Source organism: Gopherus flavomarginatus, chromosome 5 (assembly GCF_025201925.1).
Source record: "Gopherus flavomarginatus isolate rGopFla2 chromosome 5, rGopFla2.mat.asm, whole genome shotgun sequence".
Lineage (NCBI taxonomy): Eukaryota > Metazoa > Chordata > Testudines > Testudinidae > Gopherus > Gopherus flavomarginatus.
Window position 1 is genome coordinate 46,997,904 of NC_066621.1, and position 19,369 is coordinate 47,017,272.

At 47.3% G+C, this 19,369-nt stretch overlaps 1 protein-coding gene across 6 annotated transcripts in view; it reads right to left on the reverse strand.

The window, feature by feature from the left end:
• SLC25A22 (solute carrier family 25 member 22) overlaps positions 1–19,369 on the reverse strand; it is a 134,974-nt gene that overhangs the window by 103,648 nt on the left and 11,957 nt on the right. The window lies entirely within an intron of this gene.

The window sequence follows — 19,369 nt, forward strand, 5'->3', positions numbered from 1 at the left end:
ACGGGGCTTAGATAATAAAACACTGATGCCCCCTGAACCACTTGATGGCAATACAGGGTCACATCTCTCCACAGTCCAAACACCAAATGCTGCATTTATAAAATACTGTTGGGGATGCAGATGTGAACTCATCACCTGTCATCAGAAGCACAAAGGTTATGGGCTGGTCATCTCTGTACAGGCTGTGCCTTTAAGTAACAGAAAGCAGGGCATGAATCTCACTCCCCTCCCCTCCCCTCCTTTGCTTTTAGGCAGATACAGACCAAAGTCCCTGAAAGTAGAGGGGAGGGGGAAGGCGTCAAGCCAAGCAGCTTTCTGATTGGCTGCTGGGCAACAGGGGGCAGCACAGGCACTGGAAGGCCTCTACCCACCAGAGCTGCAGGGATGCTGCTTAATCAGCAACTCACTAGCCCTGCAAGAATGGCTGCTCCCTAGCCCTGCAAGAATGGCATTCCTACCACAGACCAGGCCTGCAGCACCTCTCCACCTCATCTCCTTTACAAGGCTTTTCTCCCCCGTTTTTCAAATGGGCGATCCCCATAGGCTGTCCGAACTCACACAAGGGAGGGGCTGCCCGTCAGTCCCAAGTCAGAAATGATGTCGGGGCAGATTTGCTGTCAAAACTTGAGGCTGGAGACTTGCAAAACAGCAAGTCACAGTTTGCCCAGATCTCCTGCAGCCACCTCCCCCATTAGCACTCTAAACAGACTCGTTATCTCAGGGTTCCTAAACCTGTTCCAGGCCATGTTGCAACCAAAAAGTCTCAGGGGACCCACCCTTCCCATCTAGCCATAAAGAAGAAAAAAAAAATAAGTGTGGTCTTGTGCTCGCGGGGGTGGGAGAGAGGGTCACAACCCCCAGGCTGAGAACCTGCATGTTCTAAAGGCATTCAGTTCTGCAGACTCACTTTGTGCTTCTCAGACATGCCGGAAAGTCTGAGCACGTAAAACTAGTGGCTGGAGCACATGACTGGTAGCTGGAACGGCTGAAGTGTAATTCCATCTTTGCCACTGACTCACTGTGTCATCTGGGCAAGTCCCTTCACCTCCCTGCCCCAGATTTTAAAGACTGAGTTGTGATTTGCTGAGCACCCCCAAAAGATCAGGCCCCCTGTAAGGCATCTCAAGTTGGGCCTTCAAAAATTGAGGCACCTCAAAAGTCAATAGTCACTTTTGAAAATCCTGGTTTCTGTATCCCCATCTGTAAAATGAGAATAAGAATGCTTTGCTTATACAGGTGCTGAGAGGCTTAATTCATAGATATTTATAATGCACTGGGACCGCTGGATGAAATGTGCTATGAGGGTAATGAAGACAGAATCATTTCTCCTGTGTGTGGCACTCAACTAGTTAAAAAACTGATGATTCCACCTACCAGGTCCTCTCCCCTGTCCAGAACTGTGAGAGGGAAAGGGCCGCGACAGTGCCCAGTGTCAGCAACGTGGGAGGGAGACAATCTTCACACTGGATTGTTCTTCCTTCTTCTGTGGGATCCAATGGCTGGTACATATCTCCAGATCCCATTCTGTGGACACACTACAAATACCTCCCCAATCCCTCCCAACCCCCCAGGAGCTTTAATTTTATTCTCTAAAAGGAAACCAAGACCGACCTTTTCTCCCTGGCATTTCTGCAGCAAGCAACGCAAACAGAGATTCCAGATGGGGCATGGTTCGCATAACAACTTCTGCTGCTTGTATTATTTGTACTGTGGTAGCACCTAGCCGCCCCAGCCATAGGCCATGACCTTACAGTGCTAAGCACTGTACGAATGGGGGGGGGCGGGGAAGAGTCCATGAGCCAAAGAGCTTACAATCTAACTAAACTCTGCATTGAAGGAGGGAGATCGGGCTGACCTAAAGGAAGACCCAGGGTATGTCTACATCTACAATTTTGCAGCACTGGTTGTTACAGCTGTATTAGTACAGCTGTATAGGGCCAGCGCTGCAGAGTGGCCACACTTACAGCAACCAGCGCTGCAAGTGGTGTTAGATGCGGCCACACTGCAGCGCTGTTGGGCGGCTTGCAGGGGGGTTCGGGGAACGCGAAAGCAAACCGTGGGGAGGGAGACCTGCTTGCGGGGGGGTTCGGGGAACGCGAGAGCAAACCGCAGGGAAGGAGACCTGCTTGATTACCAGAGAGGCTTCCTCAGGTATGCTGGGATACCTGCTTATTCCACGGAGGTCAAGAAAAACGCTGGTGAGTGTCTACACCTGATGACCAGCGCTGGATCCTCTACACCCGAGGTTCGACCGAGTGTACGGCCAGCGCTGCAAACAGGGAGTTGCAGCGCTGGTAATGCCCTGCGGATGTGTACACCTCCTAAGTTGCAGCGCTGTAACCCCCTCACCAGCGCTGCAACTTTGTGGTGTAGACAAGGCCCCAGATTGCTAACAAACCCATCTTTTGCAAGCTGCTCTGCACCCCCTGCAGGTTAGAAAGGGTGCCCTGAATACTCATGTTCTTATATTGGCATCTATCAGCACAGCACCTGAGCACTTCCCATTGAGTTCAGTCAAAGTTGAGGCTGTTTAGCACCTTGGAGAAACTGTCTCAAAAGCCTCCGAGAAAAACCAAATGCTCTTCTCGTTAGTTGGTGGGACTGTCTCTTTATAAGGACAAGACTGAGCCATGCGCCCCATAAGCCACTCACCTCAGCACAGGCAGAACTAGTGAGGATAAGCAGTGGCTACTTCACCTCAGCAGAGAGAGGTTATCCGATGTATACTTTTCTCTGCTGTTGCTCCATACGTGGGGCCTTGCTGAGACTTCTCCATGTGTCAATACAACCCCTTTTGGTGGCTCAGTGAGCAGCAACTCATGGAAGAGGAGCCCAGTCCAGAGGAAGTCATCACACTGCTTTCAGTGCAAAACAGTCACTTTCAGGCCAGCCACATTCCAGAATGGTTAGCAGGAGTGCACAGCAGGGCTTGTAAAAGGCGTCCTATCAGCCAGGCAACCGCAGACTGGTTAGTCTGGGGTAAGTCTATATTGCAATCACAGGATTTAATTGCAGCTCAAGCTGACAAACCTAAGCTAGTTTGGGTCCCAGAACTTCGAAGCCACAGCAGCTTAAGTTTCAGCCCAGGCTGTATAAACCCACCCAGAACTCATGGAACTAGTTCACATTGCTCCGGCTTCTTCGCTCCAGGACGTGGGCTAGATAGATAAAAGCTAGATCAGATATGCCAGCTCAAGCTGCAATCACTCCTGGTGACTGAAGGACAGAAATACCTACCCAGACTGAAGGATAGAAAGGCCTGAACAGCAGGTCTGCCTCAATCTGAAATGAACTCCAGCTATATCTGAAAAGCTTGACTGCACTGGGAAACGGCTCCAATCCAGTAACCAGAAGCCAGAAATTAGTGTACCTGCATTTAAACCGAGGTATAATTAGAGTATTGCAGTAGCACTTAGGGGTTCCAACTGAGATCAGAGCCCAGTTGTGCTAGGTGCTGTACAGACCCATAGTGAGAGACAGTCCCTGACCTGAAGAGCTCATACTCTACATAACAAATGGTTGGGGCTGGGGGGGAAGAGGAAGAAGCAGCATGCAAACACAGCTGGTCAGTGACAGAGGTGAAAACAGAACCTTGAAATCAGGGTTCTGTGAGAACTCAGAACTCCCCCAATATCCACTAGACAGTGCTGTCCCCCTAGTTCACTGGTGCAAATCCCAGTTTGTTCTTATCAACACTTTGCACTGGTGCTGACCACCCGTGAAGCTTCCCCAATTACCATGTCAGGGCTATCTGCTAGCGTTGGCAAGCTCCAAGACACCAAGAAGATATATAGAAATCAGGACTGTCAAGCAGTGAGAATTTTAATGGAGGGAGTTTTCAAAAATAAGTACAAGTGAGACTGCAGTTCTGCGAGACCTTCACAGAGTGGAGTTCTGCTACATAAGAGGGAGACATTTTAAATGCTCCCTTACAAATTAAAGCATCTTCCCTCAGATGAGCAAGACTTGACAGGTGTAAAAATATCCACAGCGTCTCTCACAAAAAAAGAAATGTCGCTAGAATTATGAAGACTTACAGAACCTGTGCCAACTCCCATTAAAAAACAAACATTCTAGGAGAAGCATTAAAAAAAAAACAATTCTAGGCAAGGTAGTTTAGTCCAATGGATAAGATAACAGACTAGGTCTCTGGAGATGTGGGTTTTATTCTTTGCTCCGCCAATGATTTGCTGTGTGACCTTGGGCAAATCACTTTTTCTTCTCTCACCCTATGTTTTGTCTATTTAGGCTGTAAGCTCTTCAGGGCACAGATAGTCTCTTATTGTGTGTAAGTACAGCACCTCCTACAACAGAACCCTGGTTTCGGTTGGTGTCTGATGCTACTGTAACATACATCATAATTCTTAGAGCTATAGACACCAAGGTTGTGCCATTCATGTACAAAGGCAATTCCAATATTGACCCAATGTGTGACTTCCAGGAAAGCTAGAAATGATACATGTGACCATAGGGTTACAGAGCCAGCAGGACATTTCACGTGCATCTCTTCTTGCAAAATACTCAAGACACACTGTGTCACAAGGTCAGAGCTGTAACACAGCACCAGAAGTTGAAGCACTGCATTTTGTTTTAAACCAACCTTAAAGCAATTAGGAACAATAAGGAAAGTCCTCTGAATTGCAAAATCTAATACATATTCCTTTTCCGTTTCTTGGCAACCATAGTGATTTTAAAATATAAATACATTTAATTCACTATGGTTGCCAAGAGATGAAATTTGTTAAAAAGGTAGCCAAAAAAAGTTTATATAGGTCCTACATTATTCTGTGCCTGATGATCCAGCAGAGGGAGCAGAAGTTAAACTAACCAACCCCATCCCCAGTGTTGTCCCAGTACACAAGCCAGGAGCTAAACAAAAGAGAACCATTGTGGCTTGAAATTTATGAGAAGCTTGGAGAGAAAGGGGGCCAGTGAATGGTGAAACTGAAGTTTGCTAAATGGAAAAACAAAGCTGTTAAGAAAAGGCATTTCTTTTTCAATATTCTGAGAGGGTCTGACAGGCCATGTAGAATAAAACCCAAAATGGATAGACACAGACACACCACCTGACTGGGGTCCTTTAACTAGCTAATTTAGGAAGGGTTTGGCATAGATGCAGAGTGAGTGGCTTAGACCATTTATTCAGATTCTTGTGGGTACCGAAAGACAGACAAGGGGCTACTGGCAGGGGTATACGAAGAGCAGGGCCATGAGAGCCAGGAAAAAAAAAAAAAAGTTTCCTCAGCGCTTTCACACAATAGAGATATAAAAGCAAGTGATTACAAACCCAAGAAGCCTGGTATGAAGAGGGTCTCCCTCCAGTTCATTACTTATAGTGGGAACATGCTGAAGCGACCTGCCACCCAGCTGAGATCTCCAGGAATGAAAGGCCCCATTCATTCCCCATGAGTGACAAAATAAGGATCCTGGCTCAGAGCCGGCTGCTGTACTCCAAAAACAGGGCTTCAGAGGCCCTGTCAAGAAGAATAAACTTCACTTCTTGCAGGAATCCCTGCATCATCTCATCAGGAGCAGCGCCTAACGCCCTCAGAATGGCTTCTCAGGGCTACGTGCTCTCCAGTAAGCTTCCACAGAGAGGCACTGGGGCTCAATGCACCAGCCTTTCACCTCTGCAGTCCTGGGTTTAACTACAAATAGTCATGAGCGTCAGACTCCATCTTAGGCCCTACTGGCACACAACTGGCAGCCTTGAGTCAGGAGAGTATTAAGGTTAGACTAGCAGTGCATGCTACTGGTCAGGGTTTGGGTGCATTGGTGGAGAGGGGCAGGATGGGATGGCTGGGGGGTGCTTTAGATCAGTGTTGGGGTGCTTTGACAGAGCTGTGGGATGGGACCAGGACAGGGGATTTTGCAGGTCAGGGTTGAGGGGCATAAGCTGAACTGGGATAGCTAGGAGCCCTGCAGAGAGAGTTTGTACAAAGGAAGCTCACCTATTGGCTGTTGGCCAGAGACAGGGAATCTCATAGTCTGGTATAAGGCTTTAAGTTGTTTTCCTTCTTAAAAAACCTTTTGCCCCCTACGTTATCCCTTTTGGCAGATGCTGAATGACAGCACCAAATGCCAGAAAGTCTCTGCTATTACTACAAATATTCCAATGCTACAAATCAGGCAGCAAGAGCTCTGACACTCAGCTGCTGCTGCAGCACTGCACCAAAAGAAAGGAATGCAGGATCGATACTTTCTGTTAACCTCACTCACATCTCTGGGACCCATCTTCTCCTGCCTTGTCCCAAACCTGGCATTTCCCTCCATCCCCACAAGCAGACATTCTCCAACAGGATCACCACCACAGGCAATGCCATTTCACTCACCACACACATACCCCTCGATGAGATTTCCACGGCAATGGAAGAGAACAATGTTCCCCTATGTGACCCAACTGGACACACTTCTATTTCCCTTTGGGGCTAAAAGGGATGTGGCTCCATTTTTTCTGCCTCACCCTATCTTATACTACTAAATGCTGGTGAGCCAACTCCTCCACTAAATTGCCCACCCTCTTTGCAACTTTGACAACTCAGGCCAGGTCTATGCTAAAAAGTTGGGTCGATCCAGCTCCATAGCTCAGAGGTGTGAAAAATCCACACTCCTAAGCAATGTTGTTAAGCTGGCCTATGCCCTGGTGTAGACAGTGGTAGGTCAAGGAAAAAACCTCTCAGAGAGGTGGGTTTGCTACAGGGATGGAAGAACCCCTTCCGTTGCAGTGGTGAGTGTTTACGCAGCTGCACTGCAGCACCTGTGGGGCTCTAACATTTCTAATATACACATGGGCTTACTGTGGGCCCAATGAGGCCATGATTCTTTGCATACAGACTCATGTAAATAGAGATGGAAAAAGATATATTAGATCATTTATGCTAGTCCATTCCCCTGCCGGCTCAAGATTCAATTCTTTATTTCAAAGTTTTTAAAAGCAAACACTTTTTTTTTTATTTTTTCCTCCCTGTGGTCTGTGTTCTTCAGGAGGACTAGATGATCAGATTGGTTCCTTCTGGCTTTAAAAAAGTCTATTAACATATACTGAAAGTGTTATTAGAAATATCTTGTCAATTAGTTATTCAGCAAATTCCCAATAAAGCTTTATCTCTTGCACATGTTGGTATTTCACCAGAATTATGAGATCTGTTCTCTCTCTCTCACACACACACACACACACACCCCCACCCACCCACCTCACTTCAAAACTGGATGATCCTGAGTCACCACCTAGACATCTGGCAGGAACTCCTGCCAAACAGAGAAGAGGATATCGTTATTAGGCAATAGGATCTGCTTAACCTGGCTACTAAGATACACATTTGTGTGCGCTTTACTGACCTAATAAGGCATGTACAAATAATATTAATTCAAACAATCCCTGTGTGCCCAAGGCAAAGGGCAGAACAAACCCAGTTTTGAGTCGTATCGAGGAATGGCACAAAAGTAAAACAATCTTGTCTAGACTAGGATTTAAAGGTCTGATATTAGATCAAGTTATCTAGTGCACTCTAGCCAATGCCTTTCAAAACTCTAGACAAAACAACTATATATTAACAGCACCTGCTAAACTGGTTGATTTAACTTGGTAACTCTTACATCTTTTAACCCTAGTCTAGACAATGCCTCTATAAACTAGCGCTATCTAAGTAAAGCCTAGGGGGACCCTACCCCTGAAATCCCATCCCGGGTGTCTACCAGAGAGTGATTTGAAAGGCAACGGGCCTTCTGCTCCTAAATAATTTGGGTACTTTCAAAAATCCCATCCCAGGTGTGAGAAGAGCAGCCTACATGCTTTTTTTTTTTTTTAAATCACCACCAATTTGGGGGCAGGTTCTAATCTTCAATGCGCGTAACAGGGTGTGTGGATGTTCAGCATAATGCTAATAGCTTGCACTTCTCCAATGCACGCCAACTAGGGAGCGCAAAGCAGTTTATCATCTACCTTAGGGTTTTATACTGCTGCAGTATCAGAGCACTGTCCATGTATAAAGAAATAGCAACAGCGAAAGCTTATATTGAAATAAATGTGTTAGTCTCTAAGGTGCCACAAGTACTGCTGTTGTTTTAGCCATATCCCTTGTGCACTGAATGGGATCTCTGGCTCTTCTCCCTTTTCAGCATCAAAACTCTGCGTGGGGTATAGGGGGGCTTTGGGAGGGAGGGGTCATTTTGTTGGCAGTTTAGGGATAGAAGGGAGTCAAAAACAGTTTCAAATCACTATTCTTCCCTCAACTCCCCAGCCACGGTACACACAGACTCAACGCTTCACATGCACTCAGGCCCCAGAAGCGCCACAGACATGTCCGCTTTCACCTTTAAACGGTATAAAGGAGAGGGGAATGGAAGCACCAAGAGGCCTGGCAATGTTATCAGATGGGGAAGGGAGAGGATCCTAGGGGGCATTCGGAGACATACAGCAATGGGGACTGCATGAGGAGAGCATTTAAAAAAGGAGCCCTTTGGACATCATCATTACCATAAGCTGCAGTACTACTTTGGGTAGACCTCAGAGTTCCACATTGAGCAGCCAGCTGCCAATCACCTGCCTGAGTCTCAGGGGTTTGATACCATACAAAAGGGAGGGAGCTGATCCAGACACAGACACAGAGGGCAACTGACCTTGATCAATGATCCCGATCCCAACCCCTTATACCAGGGGTAGGCAATAATTTTCACAGGGGGGCCACTCCACGAATTTTGGTAAGTCACCACAGGCTGCACATTTCTACTACATTAATGGAGGGGATGCAGGGTCTTGGAGGGAGTTTGGTGCAGGAGGGGGTTCTGACCCAGGGCAGGAGGTTGGGGTGCAGGAGGGGGTGTGAGGTACAGGTTCTGGCCAGGAAGTACTTACCACAGGTGACTCCTGGCCAGTGGCACAGCGGGGTGCTCAAGCAAGCTGCTGCATGCATGCATACCATAGCCCCATGCCACTCCCAGAAGCAGCAGGATGCTGGCACATCTCTGAGTGCCCCTTGGAGGCGGGCAGCAGGTCTTCATGCACTGCTCACGCCCACAAGCACTGCCCCCACAGCGAGCTGTGAGGACAGTGCTGGGGGAGGGAGCAGAGGCAAAGCTGCCTCCCCACCACCACCATCCAGGAGTGGCGTGGGGCCATGGCTGAGCACCCTGCTGCACCGCAGAGATCGTGAGGGGCAGGTAGAGAGCCTGGTGGGCCAGACAGAAATGTTAGATGGGCCAGATCAGGCTCATCTTTTTCCCACCCCTGCCTTATACTGAACCCTACTGTTTAACGGGGGGATCTCCCACCTCAGTTCACGTACCCATTCCCAGGTGGGCATCTGTAGGAGGTGGGGAAGGGGATTAAATTGTTCTATTAGCCTTCTAGACTTGAAAAACAGATCAGGATTTCCTGAGCAGAGGCCTGACGCCCTCTCTCCCCTGGCAGGAAAAGCAGGCAATCCCAGCAGCCTCTCCTCTCTAATACAGAGGTAGCAAATCCCTGAACTCTATCACTAGAGAAGTGTTTCTGACAGCTCTGCTCACACCAGGGCTATATTTGTTGAGTGCTGTCACCTCCCCCTAGTGCGTGCAATAGTGGGGAGGGAGGAAGAGCAGAGGAGGTTGGTCATATTTCTTCACACCTCCAAGGAAACGCATACACAGAGCACTTTCCAAAGCATGCCCATGTTTGTACGGTCCCTAGGGCCTGGGAGACTGAATGGAGTAAGAGCCCCCTGGCCCACTTTGTTCCTCTGCCACAGGCACCTGGTTATGCACAGAACTGATGCTTTGTAGGCCTGAAAAAAAGTCATACCAGCTCTTGAGAAGGAACAGAGCACAGGAATTGTAAAGCGTCTTAAAGAAAAAAGTGCTGACATTTACCCTCCCATAAAATCCCACAGAATCATAGGACTGGAAGGGATCTCAAGACGTCATCCAGTCCAGTCCTCTGCATTCATGGCAGGACTAACTATTAACTAGACCACGATAGTTCCAAGGCTGTGAACGGGCACTCATATGATGCAGTACATTCATGAACAGAGGCAGTTCCAGTACTGACTCCACATGACCTTCCCTGGAAAGCTAGAGAGGGGACGCGTGACCATGCACTTACAGGGCAACCACCTTTATGTTTGTGACCTGCCTTGCAAAATCCTACCACTGCCATGGAAGGTCACAGCTGCATCCCATGATCCATGCCCCTGAGCAATGTAGTAAAGTTGACGACTTCCGGTGTAGACAGCACTGGGCGGATAGAAGAATTCCTCCCTCCCATCAGGAGAGCCTCTCCTGTCGCTCTAGCGAGCGTCTACACTGAACCACTACAGCGCTGTTGCTGTAGTGCTTCAAGAGTAGACGAGCCCTTAGTTTTAACCAATCTTAAAGCAGTTAAGATCCGGTAGGGAGACATCCTTTGACCTTAAATACTTATATGGGGTGCTCTTTGTTTAAACAACCACTGTTTGCCAAGAAATAAGAAAAATAGCCATTGTTTATATAGGGCCTACAACATTTTGCATTCTGCTCTCACAGAAGGTGCATCAGAAGTCATCTGCCTGTGACCTTGCCATACACATTTAGACTCAAACGGTGCCCCCCTAGATCTACAGGGTGCCTTCTCCAGAAAGGAGGGTGTGGGTGTCAGAAACAGATAAGAAAAGTTAATAGCACAGAAGTACTTTATATCTCTTTGACTATAAAGGGTTAACAAGTTCAGTAAGCCTGGCTGTCACCTGACCAGAGGACCAGTCAGAGGACAGGATACTTTCAAATCTTGAGGGAGGGAAGTTTTTGTGCTGTGCTGTTAGTTTTGGTTGTTGTTCACTCGGGGCTCAGAGGGACCAGATGTGCAGCCAGGTTTCTCTCCAATCTCTTTGATACAGTCTCTTATATGTCCAGAATAGTGAGTACTAGGTAGATAAAGCGAGTTAGGCTTATGTTTGTTTTCTTTATTTGCAAATGTGTATTTGGCTGGAAGGATTTTAATTTGTACTTGTATACTTAGGCTGGGAGAGTATTCCCAGTGTCTATAGCTGAAAGACCCTGTACCTATTCCATCTTAAATTTACAAAGATAATTTTTACTGTTTTTCCTTCTTTAATTAAAAGCTTTTCTTGTTTAAGAACCTGATTTGTTTCTTTATTCTGGTGAGACCCCAGGGGACTGGGTCTGGATCCACCAGGGAATTGGTGGGGAGAAAGGAGGGAAGGGGGAGAGAAAGGTTAATTTTCTCTGTGTCAGGATTACTTTCTCTCTCAGGGAGAATCTGGGAGGGAGAGAGAGAGAGAAGGAGGGGGAAAGGTGAATTTTCCTCTCTGTTTAAGATTCAAGGAGTTTGAATCACAGTGATCTTCCAGGGTAACCCAGGGAGGGGAAGCCTGGGAGAGGCAACGGTGAGGGAAAGGGTTTACTTTCCTTGTGTTAAGATCCAGAGGGACTGGGTCTTGGGGGTCCCCTGGCAAGGTTTTGGGGGGACCAGAGTGTACCAGGCACTGGAATTCCTGGCTGGTGGCAGCGCTACAGGTTCTAAGCTCGTAACTGAGCTTAGAGGAATTCATGCTGGTACCCCATCTTTTGGACGCTAAGGTTCAGAGTGGGGATTAAACCATGACAGTGGGGAAAAGAGGCCCTGTTAAAAGTAACTGCCTTTCTGAGTTGTGCGATTAGGTTTATATACTAACACAACAGCCACCACACTGAAACTCTCTGGGAGAACAAAGTCTTCCCATAACATTCAAACAGTGCAGCCCTTTGAGGCCAAGTGTTCAGAGGGAGCTTGCACAGTGTAATTAAAGGCTTGTCTACATAGGTGGTTATTCTGGTTTATCTTATACTAGTATCACTTCCCATGTAGACACACTCTAGCCAAAGAGGGCTTTTTTCCTGGTTTAGCTTATATCACTTTGGAAGCCATATATGCTAAAGCCACCTTTATTCTGCAATAGGAATGTTAACCTGGGGAGTTGAGAGAGATGTAACTGCACCAGCATAGCTATATCAGCATACAGCTCCGGGTGGGGGGAGGGGAGGGATAATTCCTAAGAGGGAAAACACTATACACATGGGGAGGGGGAGCAAAAGCAACACAGTCTCCTACCCCATCTCATGAGGAAGAGAGAAACAGCCTCCCCAAGATTTTCCTCATTCCTTCCAACAAAGAGACAGAAGCGGGACGGAGAGGGGAGTGTTTTTTCACAACTGCCTGAGGAGGCAGCCTTAGTTTGCATGATCTGCTTTCCAAAGTGAGGGCTTGTTCTAGGCCCACTGAAGTCAATACAGTACCCTCAAGTGAGAGAGACTGAGGCCGGGTCTATATTAGGAAATTACGTCAGTGTAACAACATTGCTCAGGGGTGTGAAAAATCCACACTCCTGAGCGATGCAGTTAAACTGACCTAACCCCCAGCGCAGACAGTGCTAGGAGAATTCTTCCATTGTCTTAGCCTACCTCCCCGCGGTGAGGCGGAGTACCTTCGCAGAAGAGAGAACCCCTCCAGTCAGCGTAGACGGTCTCTTCACTGAAGCACTAGAGAGGCATCACTGCAGCATTTTAAGTGTAGACAAGCCCTGAGGCAGGAAGGCCTTTTGAACCTAATACTTGCTTTCCACATTAAGAAAAAAAAGAGACATTTTCTTCTGGGGGGTGGGGAGGATCATTATGAGCTAAATATAAAGAAATCTGAAGGAAAAAAATTATTTGATGCAACTAAGGACAGATTTTTATTAAATTTTTCATTTTAGAGGAAGTACTTGTAGTAAGCATGAGAACAGCCATATATAAAGTAGTGCTGCCTGCCACAGGATATAAATAACTCCAGCTGTTAGTCTCTAAGATGCCACAAGTACTCATTGTTTTTGCTGATACAGACTAAACACAGCTACCGCTTTGAAACCAGCTGAAGATGTAATACTAATTCTGGTATCGTGGAGCACAGCTTGGACTCTCTGGATTTCCAATTATAAGTCCTTTTATAGACTGCCCATTGGGCCTGCATTTCCCACTGCAGGGTTCAGCAGAGAATGACAGCTGCCTCCAACAGTCCTCCTGGAAAAGCAGCAAACACATGATTTGCCTGCAGAACTCTCTGCCACAAGATGTCATTGAAGCCAAGAGCTCAGCAGCATTCAGAGAAGGACTGGACCTTTATACGGCTAACAAGGGCATCCAGAGTAACACCAGTAAAGGTTAAAGAAACTCAAGCAAGAGTTGCGAAAGGGTATAAACTCTCAGGCATCAGCCTCTAGCAATTGGGTGTTGGAAGGGAACTTTTCCTACAGGGCAGGTTATCCCATAACTGAACCACACCTCTCTCTGAAACAGCTGGCACACCCCACTGATGGAGAGGAATACTGGACTTGATAGGGCACTGGTTTAATCCAATATGGCAGTCTGAATGTTCTTCACCACTCAGAAGGGGCCATACCTGCTCTACCCTTCAACAGAGAACAGAGCTGTAGGGGTGGGGATACAGGATGGCACAAGAGAGTCTATTGAGTCCACCAAGCCCTTTGTTTCATGGGTACAGGAGCCATACCTGCTCCTCTCCAACATCACAAATCACACGGTTCCCCTCCCATCTCCACATTTGCTGACGCTGCCTAGGAACACAACAAAATGGCTCCTATCTAAGTGCATTTCAAACAGGGATGCACTGGTTACTTCCTCCCTAAAGAGGTTAATGGTTACACAGGGGAAGCCTCTGGATACTATCTCTATGCCAACCATTGGCATTTCCAAGGCAACTACAACAGCGCAAATCCAGTTGACTCTGGATTCTCTAGCATAAAGTGATTCATTGAAGTTCTCTCTCACATCAGGCGCTGTGAAATAGCAGTCTCTTTGGTAGTCTTTAAAGCAGACAAGCTGTTTAGCTATTTCCAGTATATGATAAAAACTACAAACAAAACACGCACAGTCCTGGATATAGGATCTTTTCTTGCTTTAAGCACATTTTGTATATGTATATTTTGAGTGAAAGTAGATGTGGGACACATTTTACACATCAATAAATCAGATGAGACAATTATTATGTGTGAAATTACACATGTACTGGCCAATGCCCCCCCCCCCCCCCGCATCCCCAGGTACATCCAGAATAATTTGTCTATGACATGATTGCTGATCCTCAATAAATAGGTTCTGCGTAATACATATATTTACACATACCACTGAGAATCTTCAAGGGTTTTTACAAAATTATCCCCTTGTTCAAAGCTTGCACAAGAACCCTGCTCTCTCAATTCCCAGCCCTGTGCTGTAGCCTCTAAACCAGGGTTTCTCACCCTTTTTGATAACAGTGACCCACTTGCTGCCTTCCTAAACTGTGTCAGGGAGATCTCAGGGACCAGCACTGGTCCACTCATTGAGAAACACTGCTCTACACCACCCGGCCTACAGTATACAATAACCACGCTATTAAAACTGATATTAGCTCTCATAAGACAACTGGGTTAACAATAGAGTAAGGATGGTCTCACAGTTAAGGAAACAGACTGGGCGCTCTGCCACAGACTTCCTGACCTTTGGCAAATCACTTGGCCTCTGTGCTTCAGTTTCCCATCTGGAAAATGGGCATATTGATACTCCCTTTCTCCCACAATGTCTATTTACATGACAAGTGCTTCAGGAATTGTCTTACTATGTGCTTGTACAGCACCTGACATAACAGGGCCCTGATCTCAGCTGGGAGGTCTAGGCACTAGTTTTAACAACTTTGTGTGACACTAACAAAACTGTTATGACTTTCCAGCAGATCAGAATGTACCATACCCTTAGGTCTGGGTTAAACGATCCTTTGGGATCAGCAAATCCATATGTAGGAGATATCACTTCTGCACTGAGCTGACAGATGAACGTTGTGACACCAAGGTGCCTGGGTACACATATGCCCATCTGAGCAGGCTGTGCACATACTTGCAAAGTGTCACCCTGTCTGCCACAAACTATGAATTACCACGATCTGCCTGGAAGGAGCAGCTCAAGGATGCCTTTGCACTGCTGCTGATAATAAGCATGCCCATCCCTTCAATGCTATACAAGCCCAAGAGGGGGACAAACATCCTATGCCACGTCCTTCACATAGCAAAGGGATCGCCAGCAGTGAGCAGAGCTTGGCTCATGCATACGCCCACACACCAGGCACAGCAGTCACTGCACCATCTTTTCTTCCAGAGCCAAATTCAGACCATCTGTTGAAATATTTCTGCAAATCACTTCTTCCTTCGGTTAGAGCTGGAGGCTGGTTGTGGTTATGTATCTACAGCACTTGTCCCTGTAGGATCTGAGCCCTTTCCGTTGCACTCTTAATTATATTCCGTTGCACTTTTAAGAACAGGAGGGAGAGAGAGGTTGGTGCATCCCCATCCCACAGTTTTTGCAAAACTTACGCTGAAAGACAAAAACTACTTGGGTCAAGCAAACTTCTGACTGCAAACCGAGTGATAAGACGACTGATCCCATAGATTATCCAGCCAACGAGGGTCAGACCAATGCAGTGTAATTTTGCACAGGCACAGGTTTATAACTGATTTAAAATGCTCCCATAAAACAGCCAGGTCCAGTGAATGAGACAGGCTAACAAGAATGCCCACTGCATACGCACACAGGCTGAGAGCTTTTTCACCAATGGATTGAAAAGGAAGCTTATGGGCAATATGCGGGATGGTTACAATGTTGCTGTAGTTGTGTTGATCCCAGAATACCAGACAGACTGAATAATGGGAGGTAATGACTTTTATTAGACCAACTTCTGTTGGTGGAAGGGTCAAGATCTCAAGCTTCGTAGAGCATTTGAGGAAGAGCTCTGTGAAGCTCGAAAGCTTGTCCCTTCCACCAACAGAAGCTGGTCTAATAAAAGTCATTACCTTACCTACCTGGTCTCTAAAATGCAAGATGCAGGTTTGTTTTGAAGGAGCAATGTAAAACCGGAGAGGGAAGTGAAACGACCAAAAAGGGAGATCACGCTTTAATGCAACAGACCTAAGGTACTTACCTGGCCTATCATTACTATAGTATCTATGCACCTCACCATCTTTAGTGCATTAGCCTCAGAATACCCGTAAGGCAGGGCCATGCGGTTATCCCAGTTTTACAGATGGAGATTGGAGATACTGGGAGACCAAGATCTGCAAAAGGTATTTAGGCACCTACCTCCCACTGACATCAATGGGAGTTAGGCACCTAAAGTGATTTGCCCAAGGTCACACAGGAAGTCTGTGGCAGAGCAAATAATTGAACCAGGGTGTCCCAAGTCCTACCCTCACCCCCGCCCTCAACTGGCCATCCTTCATCCTACTGGACTATCCCTCCTCTTCATCAGACATTGAGACAAAACTACTTTTCTTAAGCTTTCCCACGGCTGGGGTAGGGAGGATGGTGTTACTGGATACCATACTGGACCTCAGGAGACCCAGATTCAATTCCCAATTGAAGACCCCCTGTGCAACTCTGGCCAAGTTGTTTCATCTACCTTGTCTCAGCTCCCTATTTGTAAAAATGGGGTGTTGTGAGGAGAAAAATCTATTAATTGTGAGGGGCACAAATACTCCAGTAGATGGCCATACAAGTACCTAGATAAATTGCAACATTGATACTAGTGCTGGAAACTCTAATTCAGACAAGGCGCTGTCAGTACTCCTGTTCCCACCAAAGCATCATTTCACTCTGCTAGAAGGAAGGTCAGACTACACTGTTCAAAACTTCAGGGGTCCTGTTTGCACTAGTACTGATCCCATGCCATAGGTTTTGGGGCCATATTGCACTAAGTTTATGTAACACTGTAGGCTGGGGACTGCATACAGCTCCAGAGGGGAGGGGGACCCGAACTCCTGAAGTAACAAAAAAACAGTGGAAGGTGCATCAGTCAGGTTGTAAATGCCTTCAGAGAGGTACCACTCCCAGGAGTGGTTTGCATACATTGGTTCAAACAGGGTTGTTAGAGACCTACCAAAAAAAAAAAGGGGGGGCCACCTCTGACATAAAAAGTCTGCCTTTAAAGTAAATCAGAGCCTTCTTTCTGATCCAGCAAAATGGACAGGCCCTTCTATCTGGGGAGGAGGGGGGCGGGGGAGGGGACGCGGGACAGCCATTAGAGCAGGGTTGGGAAGACTTCGGCCTGTTAGGACCCCACAGAACTGATGGGTGGCTCCTGGTAGGTTTAAAATCAGTCAGTTTGTTTTCTCTGTAATGCTTTTACCTTAAGATAAAAGGTGCTTACATAGAAAGAGCTGTGTGGTAATTGGAACTGCTGACAATACACCATTCATAGCCCTTGGAGAGAAAGCAAAGCACAGGCACCGGCTGTTAGGCAGACGGCTCCATTGGGATATCACAGTGTAAGGCAGAGGGATGTGCAGCCTTAAAACCTCCATTCAGAAGAGAGCAGGATGGGGGTCCCTGCCCAGAGACAGGTGATGACTGTAGACCTGACGAGGCACTTCTGAAGTGGACCATGGAGGGAGATGGGTAGAAGTGCCGTTACCCTAAAACTGCAACCACCCCCACAAATGGAGCTGCAACAGTTGGAAATTTTAAACAGCTTATTATTGCCACAGCCACACACAAGAGTACTGCAGTTGCAGTGGTGCCACTACTTGTGCATTATTGCATGTGCTTGGAGCCAGGCTTCCCCCATCAGCTTACATCAAGTCACTCTGCAAGGCTGCAGCACTATTGTAGATTGAAGTAGAAAGGCAGGACAGTTCAGTGATTAGGGCACTAGCCAGAGACTTCAGAGACCCAGGCACAAGTCTCTGTTCCACCCTAGACTTCCTGTGTGACCTTGGGCAAGTTATTTAATCTCTCTGAGCCTTAGTTATCCCCACTGCATGGAAGGGCAACAGCAGTTCCCTACCTCACAGGGGTACTGGGCGGATAAATACATTGTGCAGGGCTCAGATACCAAAGAAACGGGCTCCATTACAAGTATCTAAGATTGAAAGTGATGGCACTACAGCTGCACTGTTGCACCTGCTCCTTCTACCCCATTCCCAGTGTGCTTCAATAACCATTTCATGCAGTGTGCAAGACTTCCTCTACTTCTGGTTCACTTCCTCATCTGGAAGAGTGCAGTTTTCCCTGTTCTGTGCATATAAGTTTCCCACTGTAGACTGTGCAGAGCGTGCACTTGAAAGGCTCAGAGAATATGGTAGTGAAATACACAAGACATTTTTCAAGCTAGCTGCTACTGTATACACTGGGGGAGAGACACAGACCATCATATGGGTGAGACGCTAGATTTTTCCCTGCCCTGGCACAAGGGTGCTAACCACCTTGCCAGTGTCTTTCATGGCACAGTAGTGTTTGAACCCTGATTTTATACATTGCCAGGAATTTTACCATATCTCGTGAGACACCAAGCCATCCTGGGGCATGTTTCTTAGACAGGGCACATTTCTCCAGGTGGCTCCATACCTGGCATGTTACCTCCCCCTTTGTCATTAGCCCGGTTGCGCTGGCCATTGGACAAGTGAAAGGAGCCGGATTAATGGAGGTGTCTGAAATCTCTTCTGCCATGGAATAAGTATGTGACAGACAGCAGCAATGCCTTCGCCAGGCCCTGCTCATACCACTTGCTCTAGGGGAAGAAGGGCTACTCACGCTTCGTTCCCCCTTTCAATCCTTGCCTGCTCTGTAAGAGTGCTCACAAGTGCCAGTCACAATTGGCATGCTAGTGGGCCGGTGGGCTTTCTTGCTTCACACCGGCCCCCAAACTCCTGCTGCGCAGTAACCAACTCCAGTTGTTAATGCCCTGAGCTGGATTGAAACCAGACATCTCGAAGTGAAAGGCTCCCTGGGGGCCTGATCAAATACATCTTTCCACTGACATCAGTGAGCCTCTGAGCAGGTTCTGTCTCCCCCTCCCAACAGCCTTGGTAAAAAAAACCACACCAAGACCCCAGCTAGATTGATACAGTAGCCACGTGTGACAGTGCTGTTCAGACATGGTCTTTAATGAACCATGTTGTAGATACTGTTTGGCTAGCACCTAAAGACCAATCCCCAAAAAACTTAGAACCATGCCTTAAAAATGGGGGAGGAGGGCACACATCGGGGGCTGGCTCCAAAACAATTTCTAACATGGCTTGGCCCAGTTCACACAAGTTGGACCAAACCATGGGCTTGGACCACACCATCAGCTATTAGGCACAACCTTACAGCCCCACATTATGGCCTGGCTTGCCAGGAGCCCCTTTTTGAACCCAAAGAGGAAGGAAGAACTTGTGGGTAAGGCACTGGACTAGTGCACAGGAGCTCCGAGTTCAATTCCCAGCTCTCTAGAACTTATTTCATATGTTACCACTGAATAGGTTGGTGCTTCAGTTTCCCTGCCCTACCCCTGCCCCTCCCCCCCCCATCTGCAAAATGAAAGGTGGGCATTCTTCCTCCTCCAGCACGGAGAGCTCAC